This window comes from Prionailurus bengalensis, chromosome F2 (assembly GCF_016509475.1).
Source record: "Prionailurus bengalensis isolate Pbe53 chromosome F2, Fcat_Pben_1.1_paternal_pri, whole genome shotgun sequence".
NCBI classification, from domain to species: Eukaryota; Metazoa; Chordata; class Mammalia; order Carnivora; family Felidae; genus Prionailurus; species Prionailurus bengalensis.
Window position 1 is genome coordinate 38,351,555 of NC_057353.1, and position 12,962 is coordinate 38,364,516.

The following is a 12,962-nucleotide window of genomic DNA, read 5'->3' on the forward strand; positions in this document are numbered from 1 at the left end:
TGCCAAGAAAATTACATTACCCAGTGCACTATCCTAACCATATTGGCTGGGGGGAGTGAGTAATTACCACAACAAACAATGGAGTTGATTTTCAACAGCAGTTCCCTCTCTGTTTCCTATTTGAACTCTTGCTACTTATGTTGAAAATTGTGTATTATCTTCTGATGCATTCTGCCTCATTACTTAGATTCCCAAACTCTCAGGTTCCTCTAAAATCTAACTTCTCTTTCACCTTTTATTTCCTGTTTATTCTCTGTTAGCATACTAAGTACTTTGACAGTAGCAACCCAATGAAGTGTCTCTGATACCAATTCCTTGTACACTGGTGGGAAACAATTTTAAAAATGGAAGAGACGTCAGGAGAAAATTCTGCATTTAGAAAAATGAAGCCAAATTCATTTTATAAAGGAGATAAGTAAAGAAGCAAAAATTTTTTAATAAGTTTTTTAAATGTTTATTTATATTTGAGAAAGAGAGAGAGAGACAGAGTGCGTGAGTAGGGGATGGGCAGAGAGAGACATAGAATCTGAAGCAGGCTTCAGGTTCTGAGCTGTCAACACACAGCCCTACGCGGGGCTCTTACTCATGAGCCACTCAGATCATTACCTAAGCCGAAGTCAATGCTTAACCAATGGAGCCACTCAGGTGCTCCAAGAAGCAAATCTTGAGATTCAGCAAATAATATTTTCAGTTGACCCAAAGTATACTTAACCCAAAATAGGTTATTAGGATTTGTTATTTTTTTTCATTGATTATCAAACTTTCAAAAGTCATCACTGTCAATATTCTTACCTCTATTCTAGAATATTAAAAATAACATGTAGGAGAAGGGTCAGAAGCCACCCTAATGTATCATTTTCCTTACCCACGGTGAAACTCTTCATTTAAATAAATTCTTCAAATTCTACCAAATGGAGATATCCAGGTTAACAATAGTTCTCAAAATGTGAAAACCTTAGAAAAGCTTAAGACGCATTTATTAACTATGGTCATTCATTTTGTCTCAAGTAAGTTTAAAATTTTTTTTTTCAACGTTTATTTATTTTTGGGACAGAGAGAGACAGAGCATGAACGGGGGAGGGGCAGAGAGAGAGGGAGACACAGAATCGGAAACAGGCTCCAGGCTCTGAGCCATCAGCCCAGAGCCCGAGGCGGGGCTCGAACTCCCGGACCGCGAGATCGTGACCTGGCTGAAGTCGGACGCTTAACCGACTGCGCCACCCAGGCGCCCCTCAAGTAAGTTTAATAAACAATTGTTTTCAACACCTGACTGAGATGCTTAGGAGCAACTGTTTCTCTCTCCCTCCTTTTTTTTTTTTTCTTTGATGGTGTGGGTAGGAGGATGGGGTAGAGGTATATAATTGTGAGGTCCGGATCTGCTTAGTATAAGCGAAGAGAACAACTCTGGATAAAGAGAGAAGAGCGTAAATGTTTGATTTGCCTGCGGCTTGTGGGAAAGACTATCAAAAGGTGGGAGGGGCACGTGGAAGGGAAGACAGGAGGGCACTGAAAAGAAACTCCGCTTTTTCCACGGTTTTGTCTAAAGTGGTTACTCATGTAATGACAACAAAGTATCATCCTTAGTTGACTCTATCGGAGCTAATGGGCTCGTTTCATTTGCCATGGATTTTTCCCTCCACAGGAGATCCGGACCAGGAACCTACCTACATCTGCTTCAAATCATGCATCGTACAGAATCTCTGGGCAGCAAGGGACTGGGGGTGGCATGTGGCATCTGTGCCACAGGTAGGAGATGGCTAACCCTTGTTCAAGGTCACACCGGTAAGCAAACAGCCCGGAAAACGCTGTTTCTCTTGGAAATGCCTGCCCCACTTATTCTGAAACGTTGACTCCCTATGTTTCATTCAGATTTTTGCCTGCTTATTACCTTCTCAGATCTAGACCATCCTGGACAAATCTGAACAGATTCCCACCCCCATCCCAACCACCCTATTATTCTCTATAATAGCACACTTGGTTTCTTTATAGTAATTAATACAACTTGTACTTGTCTACTCATCTGTTTACTTGTATATAAAATATTATCTTGTTTGGTACAAGTAAATAATAAGCCTTGATAAAAAGAATATGCCTTTGTACTGGTCTTCATGTTTATATTTTGCAAATATTTATTTAGCACCTATGGTATTTCAAGAAATATTTGTAGCACAAGAGATCAATGGGACACAAGCCAAACCTAGTTCCTTATTAAAGCTGAAAATATATTAGTGAATACTGACTGGGAATTTAATAATTGCAACTTAAATTGTATTTTTTTTTTTTTTTTATGTGGGCTCCATGTTCAACATGGGGCTTGAACTCACGACCCTGACATTAAGAGTCGCGTGCTCTACCAACTGAGCCAGCCAGGCACCACTTAAATTGTATTTGCTTCAAGTTTATTTATTTATTTTTGAAAGAGAGAGCAAGCAGAAGAGGGGCAGAGAGAGAGAGGGAGAGAGAGAATCCCAGGCAGGTTCCACACCGTCAGCACAGAACCTGATGTGGGGCTTGAACTGATGAACCGAGAGATCATGATCTGAGCTGAAATCAAGAGTTGGATACTTAACTGACTGAGCCACCCAGGCACCCATAAATTGTATTTTTTTTATATACACATACTTTTTTGCCTGTTTAGAATCAAAGAATATTTTTCACTTCCACAGGTAACTGTGCTTTCTCTCATTTTTCTTGATACATGGGGTCTTCTTGGCCTGGTTTTTATTTTACCACCTGTGGTAGACACATGGATACAGAAAGCAGTTCATATTTAACTCTGTTATGAGAAAACCCTGTGCAAGTGCCATGTAAATAGCAACTGATCCCTGGTCTCTGTGATAAGGACACAATAGGAAATGGAAAGACGTGGGGAGCTGGAGAAAACATGCCCCAAATAAAGGGTGCCACACCACCGCTGCTCTGTAATTTTACTGTTTGTGAGAGCTCAGTTTTTCAAGAGAAGCTAGAAGTCTGGGTTGGATTTTATTTATATTAAAGTATCCGATTTTTAAATTGTTTGGGCTAATTAAGTGAAATGTGGCAACACCAGGCAGGTCAAACAAGTATGATGTTAGACCATATTCAGCCCTCTTGATATCTGTTTCCTCCATCCTAATGTTCATTAGGATTTCTCATTTTCAACTGATAAGACTCTTTGATCGCTAACACTCGGGACATTTAAAGGCAGATAACTTTCTATTTCTTCCTTTCATAGTACGTAACAGGTACTTACAAAATATTAGTTGCGTAGACTGACTGAATGAAATCATTCACACTTTGTAATGTGGTTCAAAAGTCAGAGTTATTTAATTTCTCTGAAGTGAGAAAAATTGAATAATAAAAATGTATTTACATATTTGATAACCGTAACAGTGAACAATTTTGAGCACTTTCTATGTACTGGGTGCTTTGAGGTCTTGCCCTAGTAAATCATTATGATGATTCTGTGTAGTAAGACTATCATTGTCCCCTAACTCGTCCAAAGAGTTAGTAAGCTACAGAGTTATTAAAGGGAAGAGATATAAAATAATCTAATTCTGACTCTAAGTCCCAAGTACCAATCACTTAATTATTATTCCATGTTCATTTGTATTAAAGAACAACCATAACATAATAAAGACCTATGAAACAAATATTGTTTTGTTCTGGAAACTGACACTGGTTTTTGCATCAGCTACGTAATCTAAGAGAACAGAGATATAATGCGAGGTAAGAACTTGGAAAAATCCAAGGACTTTTGGAGAAGTTGTAGGTTGAGAAGGAAAACACAAGGCCCCAGAATGGGACGAAAGACTCGCTTTAATCAAAAGCGATGAAAAGTGGAGTGCTAGGAATCAGAAAAAAAGCTATCTGGAAAAGTTTTTTTCGAATCCTGGCTGCATATTAGAGTCATCCAGGAAGTTTTTAAAAAAAGACTCCTGCCTGGTTGCAAGGGCAGACTCTTTGAGAAAGAGACCACAACATCAGCATTAGAAACAAAACTAATCAAAACTCTTTAGATGGTTCCAAAATACAGCCGGATGGAAATTTCTGCCTCAGATTATCCAGTGATAGTCAAACTAAACTCTTAGAGGATCCTCAGAAGTGCCTCAAGTTTAGGGAAGAGTAGGTCGGACTTCATGCCGCTCGTTCCCGTCAGTCTCATTGGCTCTGCTTTGATCTGTTTCGTATACTGGGCTTCTGCATTAGATTTCATTTGAAAAAATAGTTTTGTAGTAAAAAATAAAGAGATGGCTTTTCATCGTTCTATCCCCCTCCGTTTTAAATTGGAAACTGAGGAATAAAGGGGCCAATACAGAGGCTGCCACAAGACACGTGGATTTCAAGAAACCATCTCCGTGGCTTTGATCAGAGACAGAGAGACACGTAGAAATGAGGTGTCAGGCACTGGACACTGGAATGCCGCCTCATTGCCACGTGCAGTCTCCATAGATGTCCTCGTCAGTGGTGACAGTTGAAATAACAGAAAAACCAGCCGGCTCAGTTAATCTTGGGCAAGTTCCTATAAATGATGGAAACTAATTTCCATCCAGAATCCTGTAAGAGACAGAACACAGTACTTGGTGTTCCAGTCTTTGAGATTTCTTTCAACTTCAGGAAGAACTTGGACTGGATGCTGAGTACCAGTTGTCAAGTCACTACACCAGGCTCCACCATGTTAGGACTCTCAAATGCCACGTGATTGTTCAGCGATAAGCAAAGGTCAAAAGTGAAAAACAAATATGAAGGAAAAAGAAAAATAACTTAGCAAAAAGGATTTAAAAATGGGCAAGGAAACAAAAATGAAAGATTTAAAAAAACTGCAACTGAAAAAACTTGAAAAAGCTGAAATACAATATAAATTAAGACACATACTAGAAAGTTAAAAGGCCAAAAGACAAAGTTCTATAAGGTGTTTCTTTTTCACTTACTGGTATTCTGTTAATTACCATTGGGTAAAACCTCAGTATAGAGACAAGATCTGATCTTTTGTCTTCTAATTACCACTGATGACTGATCTGAGTCTGAGAATATTGATAATAAAATCAATGGACAATGTTTTCCATTGTAGGACAATGTTTTCATAACTGTATGAAGATGAAAGGGACCTTAAATTTTCTTTTTTTGTCTTTATTATTGCTAAATGGTCATCTAGTCCATGTTTGATTTATTAAAATGTTTACTAAATGGCTTTTGTGTGCTAAGCACTATATTAGGTAATGAGGACAAAAATGTGAAGACGACAGATCTAGTTAGACATATCTGTGCTTCGTGGAGGTATATTCAAATACAGAAAAAAGATAAAAAGTAAAAGTATTATAAGGGGGAAGATTAGGGCACTTACAATAGGGAATGAATGGATAAAAATTGTGCATTACTTTAGATACAGTGGTCAAAGAGTGATGGCACATCAATATTTCCAGTGGTGAGAAAGCACTACTTCCAAAGGCACTCCATTTCTGAGGGAAGAGAAAGTGTGAGAGTTCAAGGTACCACAGTCCAGAATGGCTTAAACAGATTATAACAGAATGTGGCATGGGATGAGACTGGAGATGGCCTTGAGGAGCATATTAAGAAATGTACACTTTAGGGTGCCTGGGTGGCTCAGTCTAAATTAAGCATCTGACCTTGGCTCAGGTCATGATCTCACAGTTCATGGGTTCAAGCCCTGTGTCGGGCTTTTTGCGGGCAGCACGGAGCCCACTTAGGATTCTCTCTCTCTCTGCCTTTCCCAATGCTCTCACGCTCTTTCTCTCTCTCAAAATAAACAAACATATAGGAAAAAACAGAGTTGAAACTCGTAAATTTGTGTTGAATTTTACAAAGATCACTTATATTGTGTATAAAAAATAAACTTCAGTGGTGCCTCAGTGGCTCAGTCGGTTAAGTGTCCAACTTCAGCTCGGGTCATGATCTTATGCAGAAGGTAAAGTGATTGACAGTGCCTTGAGATAAGTGACATATATTTATCATGGGACCCCCCTCTCCCCCACCACTGGCAGGGGTCTCAAGTTGTTGGTTAGGTGATGAATCTCTGATAAATGAAACAGAGCAGTTTTGACCTGAATGATAATAAAAGTCAGCATTACAGAATGTTTTTCCCACGTCAAAGAAGCACCCAGTGAAAAACTTTTAGGCATCAAGATGCTTGGTTTTTCTAGAAACAGAAAAAAAGACCAAGATGGCTGAAGTTCTGGGATTGGGAGTAGATGAAATCAGAGATGAAGGAACAAAAACATGTGGGGTCTTCTATGAGGTGGAGTGGTGCCATTTACTGAGATTAAAAAGAAATTCTGGAAATGCAGAAATGTTATTCAAAAAAGAACAAAAACCCAAACAAAAAACCTGGGGTACAAATTTAGAGAAAACCCAACCATTTAGCATGTTAAGTCCAAAGTACTCGTGGGGCAATCCAAGTGAAGTCACCCAGGAGGCTGGCACCTGGGAGAAAAGTCCAGTTGGCACATAGATGTAGTAATTGAAGCCATGGGAGTTGGAAGTTAGGAGAGTGTATAAAGTGAAAAACAGGCCTGGGACAGAGTCCTAAGGGACCCAGCAAATTTCAGTGAGAGAGAAGGAGCAGTTAGAACCAAAGAAGAAAAAGTAGGAGAGGGTGTGTCACAGAAGCCAAGGGAGGAGATAGGTAACACTCAATTTAACAAGGATATACATAATAATATCAGATGGTGGTAACTGTTAAGGAGAGAAATCAATCAAGGTAAATAGGGAAATAGGAAAGGTGGGTGGGGAGAGCACATTTCTTCTTTCCTTTTAAATGGTGGGACAAGGCAGGCTTCATTGACATTTGAATAGAAATGTGGGCAGAAGTGATAGCCAGTAGTGTCTAATATTGCTGAGAAGCAAATTACAAGCTGAAAAGTGGTAATTTTTGACAGTTGGTTTATGTGATGGGAAAATATGCAGCAGTTAAAAATGTTTTTGAAGAATAAATGACTTGGAGAAATGTCTGTATTATAATTGCAAGTGAATACAAAGCAGAAATTTATATATATTATTAGCCTAAATTTGAAAAGTAATTTAAACATAATTTCCAGAAGGAAATATCCTGTTCTGAGGGCATCTATGCATGGTGGGATAATGGGTAACACTTATCTCCATCATGTTCAAAGTTTCTGCAGAGATGTTTTTAATTAAAAAAAAAATAAAATGTTTTTATTTTGCTGTGAACATGACACATGATAAAGAATAAGGAATTATTCTAAAAAGCTACCATCCAGGCGTGCTTGGGTGGCTTAGTTGGTTGAGCGACTAAGAAATATATGTGTATGTGTGTGTGTGTGTGTGTGTGTGTTTGTGTGTACACATATATATTTTTATCATTATGGCAGCTTTTAGGACAAGAGGCTCAAAATCGCCAACTAATTAAAACCAAGGCTCAATTTCCTTCAGCAGTGCATATAACTCTTATGAGCTTTGCAGTTGAGTGTGACCCTTGAATATCAATCTCATTTCATAATTGGTTGCACGATCTCTCAAATATGCAGTTTGGTCAAACAAAAAAACACTTAATTTTCCTATACTCTTTTGGCATAGAGATTTATACTAACAATTAGTCTTACTGAGAGTTAATATTTGGGGCAGGCAGTCTAGATTTCAACTTGCTCTATTCCATATTGGGAACATTCTCTTGCTGTCCCAGACAGGACAGCAAAATAACAGCTGCTAGTAAGCCAGACCTGCTGGCTCAGTGCTAACAGAAAGGAAAGAAGCTTGTGGCACCTGGGTGGCTCAGTTGGTTGAGTGTCCACCTTCCACTCAAGTCATAATCTCACAGTGAGTTCGAGCCCCATATCAGGTTTTCTGCTGTCAGCCTGTCAGCACAGAGCCTGCTTCAGATCTTCTGTCCCCCCTCCCCTGCTTGCACTCTCTCAAAAATAAACATTAAAAAGAAAAAAAAAAAGGTGAGGAATGGGGCACCTGGGTGGCTCAGTCGGTTGAATGTCTGACTTCAGCTCAGGTCACAATCTCGCAGTTCGTGGGTTTGAGCCCTGCGTCGGGCTCTGTGCTGACAGCTCAGGGCCTGGAGCCTGTTTTGGATTCTGTGTCTCCCTCTCTCTCTGCTCCTCTCCTGCTCACACTCTGTCTCTCTCTCAAAAATAAAGATTAAGCAAAGTTTTTTTTTAAAGGCTGGGGGAGAAAGGAAAGAAGCAAACCCCTCTGAGTTCTTGATAACCATGCACAAGTTTTTCAGGACCTTTGCAATAATCCTTGTTCCTTGGGAGTCATCAGTGTTGCACCTTCTCAAAGCTGCATTCTTTGGCATCATTAGTGTAACTATGGCTTCCCAAATTCCAGTTGGAAAGATACTTAACAAAACCATGTTGAATTACAGTCCAAATTCACTTCTTGCAGATTTTGTGAAATTGCTTACTACAATTTATTAGTAACCCTCAAATCAGAACTTCTGTTGCTTTCATGGGCATGTGTATGTTGCAGAGTAGCAGCAAATCTATCATCAGACATGTATGGGCCCAAATGAAGTGAGACCAGGTGACACTGTCTTATCTCTGCTCTCATACTGTAAACAAGTGCCCTTTTCATGGTATATATTTTTTGCATTATATATTTTTGCATGGTATATTTTTTTGTTGGTGATTTTGCTGTTTAAAATGGTCCCTAAGTATAGTGCTGTGTAGTGGTTGTTCCTAAATGCAAGAAGGCACTGATGTACCTTACTGAGAAAATGTTAGGTAATATTTGTTCAGGCCAGGAGCTGTTGGTTGAGTTTAATGTTAGTGAATCAACAACAGATTCTAAATAAAATATCTTAAAACAAGGTTATGTATTGATCAATTGATGAAAATGTGACCAGAGGTTCACAGGAACCCAATCCTAGATTCCTCCCAGATGCAATGCTACAATATTCACTAATTCAGTGTTGACTTTATAGAAATAACTGCGAGTAATAAACTATATACAGTTACATAGTAGTGAACTAGAAATTAGAATATTTAGGACAATGGGTGTGCCATTTAGAGCTTTAAAATTATAAATTTAAAAGACTACATACAAAAAATATCGTATTACTCCATTATTACTCATCTCTAAGTATATGGCTGACTGTAGTGCATTGTTTTTGATGTTGAATTCAACTGAACTATAAATCTCAATCTTCTATTCCTCTGTAATACCTACCCACCTCCTTTCCTTTTTCCTCTTATTTCTTATCATCCTTTCCAGGGTAATTGCTCATGGCCTCAAATACTGTCTTCCAATCAGAAAACTCAAACCTAAATTTCTAATCTTTACATCTTTTCTGGCTCTGGATTTGTATTCCAAATCCCTGTCTGACATATCCACAAATTTCCCTGTTACAAATCATGCCCAATTTTACAAACAAAACTCATTTTTCCCCCTCCATAAGCCATTCTCTTCTGCGTATATACCTCATCTGAAGTAATGAACTTTCTTATCATATAGACCAGAAGTTTACTCTCACAAAAATCATTTTTTTTTTTTAATTTGCATCCTAGTTAGTTAGCATATAGTGCAACAATGATTTCAGGAGTAGATTCCTTAGTGCCCCTTACCCATTTAGCCCATCCTCCCTCCCACACCCCCTCCAGTAACCCTGTTTGTTCTCCATATTTGAGTCTCTTATGTTTTGTTCCCCTCCCTGTTTTTATATTATTTTTGCTTCCCTTCCCTTATGTTCATCTGTTTTGTATCTTAAAGTCCTCAAATGAGTGAAGTCATATGATATTTGTCTTTTCTGACACAATCTTTTCTTAAAAAAAAAAAAATGTTTATTTTTAAGGTGGGGGGAGGGTCAGAGGGAGAGAGACAGGGAGACACAGAATCTGAAGCAGGCTCCAAGCTCTGAGCTGTCAGCAGAGAATTTGATGCAGGGCTCAAACTCACGAACCGTGAGATCATGACCTGAGCCCAAGTCAGAGTCGGACACTCAACCGAACCACCTAGGCGCCCCTCAGTGAGAAACTTTATAGATGCTTAATATATTTTATAATCTAATCCTACGTTATTAGCCTGAGATCCATTTCTAACAAGCTCCTAGGCAATGCTGAAGACCATAATTTTCACAGAGACCACAAAGCAGGAAGTATTATATGGAAGTCTAAGAAAGAGATGACACTTTAGTAAGTTTTTGTATGGGGGGGGGGGCAGGTGTGGTGGTAAGACTTAAGACCGGAAGGTAACTAAATTTAGAAACTCCAGTTACTGGGGCGCCTGGGTGGCGCAGTCGGTTAAGCGTCCGACTTCAGCCAGGTCACGATCTCGCGGTCCCTGAGTTCGAGCCCCGCGTCGGGCTCTGGGCTGATGGCTCAGGGCCTGGAGCCTGTTTCCGATTCTGTGTCTCCCTCTCTCTCTGCCCCTCCCCTGTTCATGCTCTGTCTCTCTCTGTCCCAAAAATAAATAAACGTTGAAAAAAAAAAATTAAAAAAAAAAAACAAAAAAAAACCCTCCAGTTACTAAGTCTATCTTATTAGATGCATATTCCGCTCTTCACCTAATGTTCCTTGTTCCTTGCCTTTTATGCATCCATCCCACAACATGTAATGTAGAACATCCTTATTGTAGCATTTCCTGAATTACCAGTGTTTGTTCTAATTTTCTCTTTGCCCAAGTTATTTAAGAACATTCCAAAAATTCCAAGTGTGTGATTTTCCAACATCTAGTCTTAGCTTCAAGGCTGTTTTGCAATGTGGTCATTTGTGCAATGTGATCATACATTAAAGTTTTCTCTGTATCCTAACGTTAGATCATTTAGACATGTTTCAGGATAATCTGAAAATACAAATGAAGTAGCAAAGTAATACCTACTATACATACATACACACACACACACTCCTATTTAATTACTTTATCTCCTTTCACTTACTGTACTAAGGACTATGAACGTTTAAGAGTCCATCAGTTTTTGCCATATGTATGTTAAGAATTACTTTATTAAATACATAAAATGCAACAATTTTAAGTCCACACTTAAAATGACTTATGTATACATCAGTAAAACTACCACTCTGATACTGAACATCTTACATATGAATGCCACGTTATTTACCACATAAAGCTTAAATATTACATCCTACAGCTTTATACTTTGTTATAGCTTAAATTCTGATAAGAACATTGCTCCTACTTCAATTCCTAGGACTTTGTTTCCTTGCTGTTTTTCACACTTCCTCTCCAATCCATAAAGCTGGTATATTCTAATTTACCCATAACCTTATTTCAGTGCGAAATTTACTTATAATGAACTACTACATGAAGCAGGAACTACTGCTTTTCCCTGGACAAGATGTACATAAAACAAAGTTTTCATCTACCACCTCCCCAACCAGGAATTTAGAAATTTTCTTTTTACACAGTATTCACATTATAGATAAAATTGTTACTTTTTTCCCCTCTATAATTAAAAATAGAGGACACAAAACTGTGTCAGATTAACCCATTTTGTCAGATTAACCGATTTCCCATTTTGTCAGATTAACACTTGGAATGCCTTTACTGTGTCCTGTCCACACTGACAAAGCCCTTTTATTTTACTTATGTTTACCTGAAGAGCTTGCATATCTTTGTCTACAATGCATACTAAAAATAACAGCTCTTACTTGCTTTCTAAATTAAACATTTACCACACCTTTGCAGTTTAAAATGAGAGAAAGTGAAATTTTACATTTAACTTACAAATCTATTTTTTGCACTTAGTCTTATAACCCCACATATAACAAGTTAATCTTAAGGCTGTTTAACTAGTTTTAATGCTTACCCAGTTTTTTTTTTTTTACCCTATTTTTTTCATACAATTGCTTCACTACCCTTGAATTGTTTTAACTTATGGTTTTTATGGGTTGCTGTAACGTCATTTAACAAATTTTTCAAGGACAGCATTTGGGTGATATACTTTATACTTTAACTCCTGAGTATCTGTGAATGTCTTCCAGTTGCCCTTGTATAGAAATAACTTAGCAGGATACAGAATTCTTGGCTCAAAATTATTTTCCCTTAAACCTCTGTAGACATTGCTTGTCTTTTTGGCATTCGGAGCTGCAAAAGAAATTTCAGGTCAGTCTGACTTTTACCCCTTTATGAGTAACCTGCTTTCTCTAAATACTTGTAGAACTTTTTCTTTATCTTCCAGTTTAACGTCACTAGGGTATGTCTAAGTGTTGCCTTCTTTTCGTTAAGTTCTGGTAGCCTATGAGCTTTTCTATTTGCCGATCTAGTTAGTCCCTCAAGTCTGGAAAATTTTCTACTATTGGTTCCTAAATTTTGTCTCTGCTTCAATTGCTTTGTCATCTATTTCAGGTATTCTTATCATGCGTAGATTGCATCTCTTGGACAGATTCTCTAGTTGTCTCTTCTATCTTTTCCCTTTTTTGCCTCATGCTTAGTTTCTTTTTTCATTTATTTCTGTAATTCGTTTTTGTGGCCGACCGGGTTTGCATGTTTCCGTTCTCTTTCAATTCTCTTATACTTTTCCAAGTGCTCTGACAGTAGCCTCTTTATCTTCGAGCATAGGTCTGTAAGCTCCTGTACCATATGATGGTCCATCCTTAAAACCTCTTCGGTTTCCACTTCTATATCCATTTCAAGAGGCGGCATTTTCTCAATTGTGAGCGGTTTCTGAACTCAGGTATTACGACCTTTAAAACAATGAACAAAACTTAATTCCCTACCGTTTGACTGACTCAGCCCAAAGATTCCCATGGATAATTATTAACAGTTTTACTTATATGTTTTCTTTTTCTTCCTTACCTTTTGAACAGCACTCCTCAGGAATTTGACCAAAAGAAACGATTAGAGAACGCCGTCCGTCTGAAGACCCAACGAAAGGTAACGAACTTCCAAAATGGCTCCCGTCACGTCATCACTGCGCGCCCCACGTCAGAGCCGGTAGCCTGACACGTAGCTTTATTCCTGAAGGAGCTATAACGCGCTAGCCAATCACGAAGCAGCAAACTGCAGCGGTCAAGCCACACCCCCACGCGCTGTCGTGC

General features: G+C 38.5%; 1 long non-coding RNA gene across 1 annotated transcript; it reads right to left on the reverse strand.

The window, feature by feature from the left end:
- Window positions 1-11,700: 11,700 nt before the first annotated feature.
- LOC122495588 lies at window positions 11,701-12,945 on the reverse strand. The gene is made up of 2 exons (XR_006300502.1): window positions 12,721-12,945; window positions 11,701-12,608 (listed from the first exon to the last, which is right to left on the reverse strand). It is a non-coding gene; the product is annotated as an uncharacterized LOC122495588 (long non-coding RNA).
- Between the last annotated feature and the right edge of the window lie 17 nt (window positions 12,946-12,962).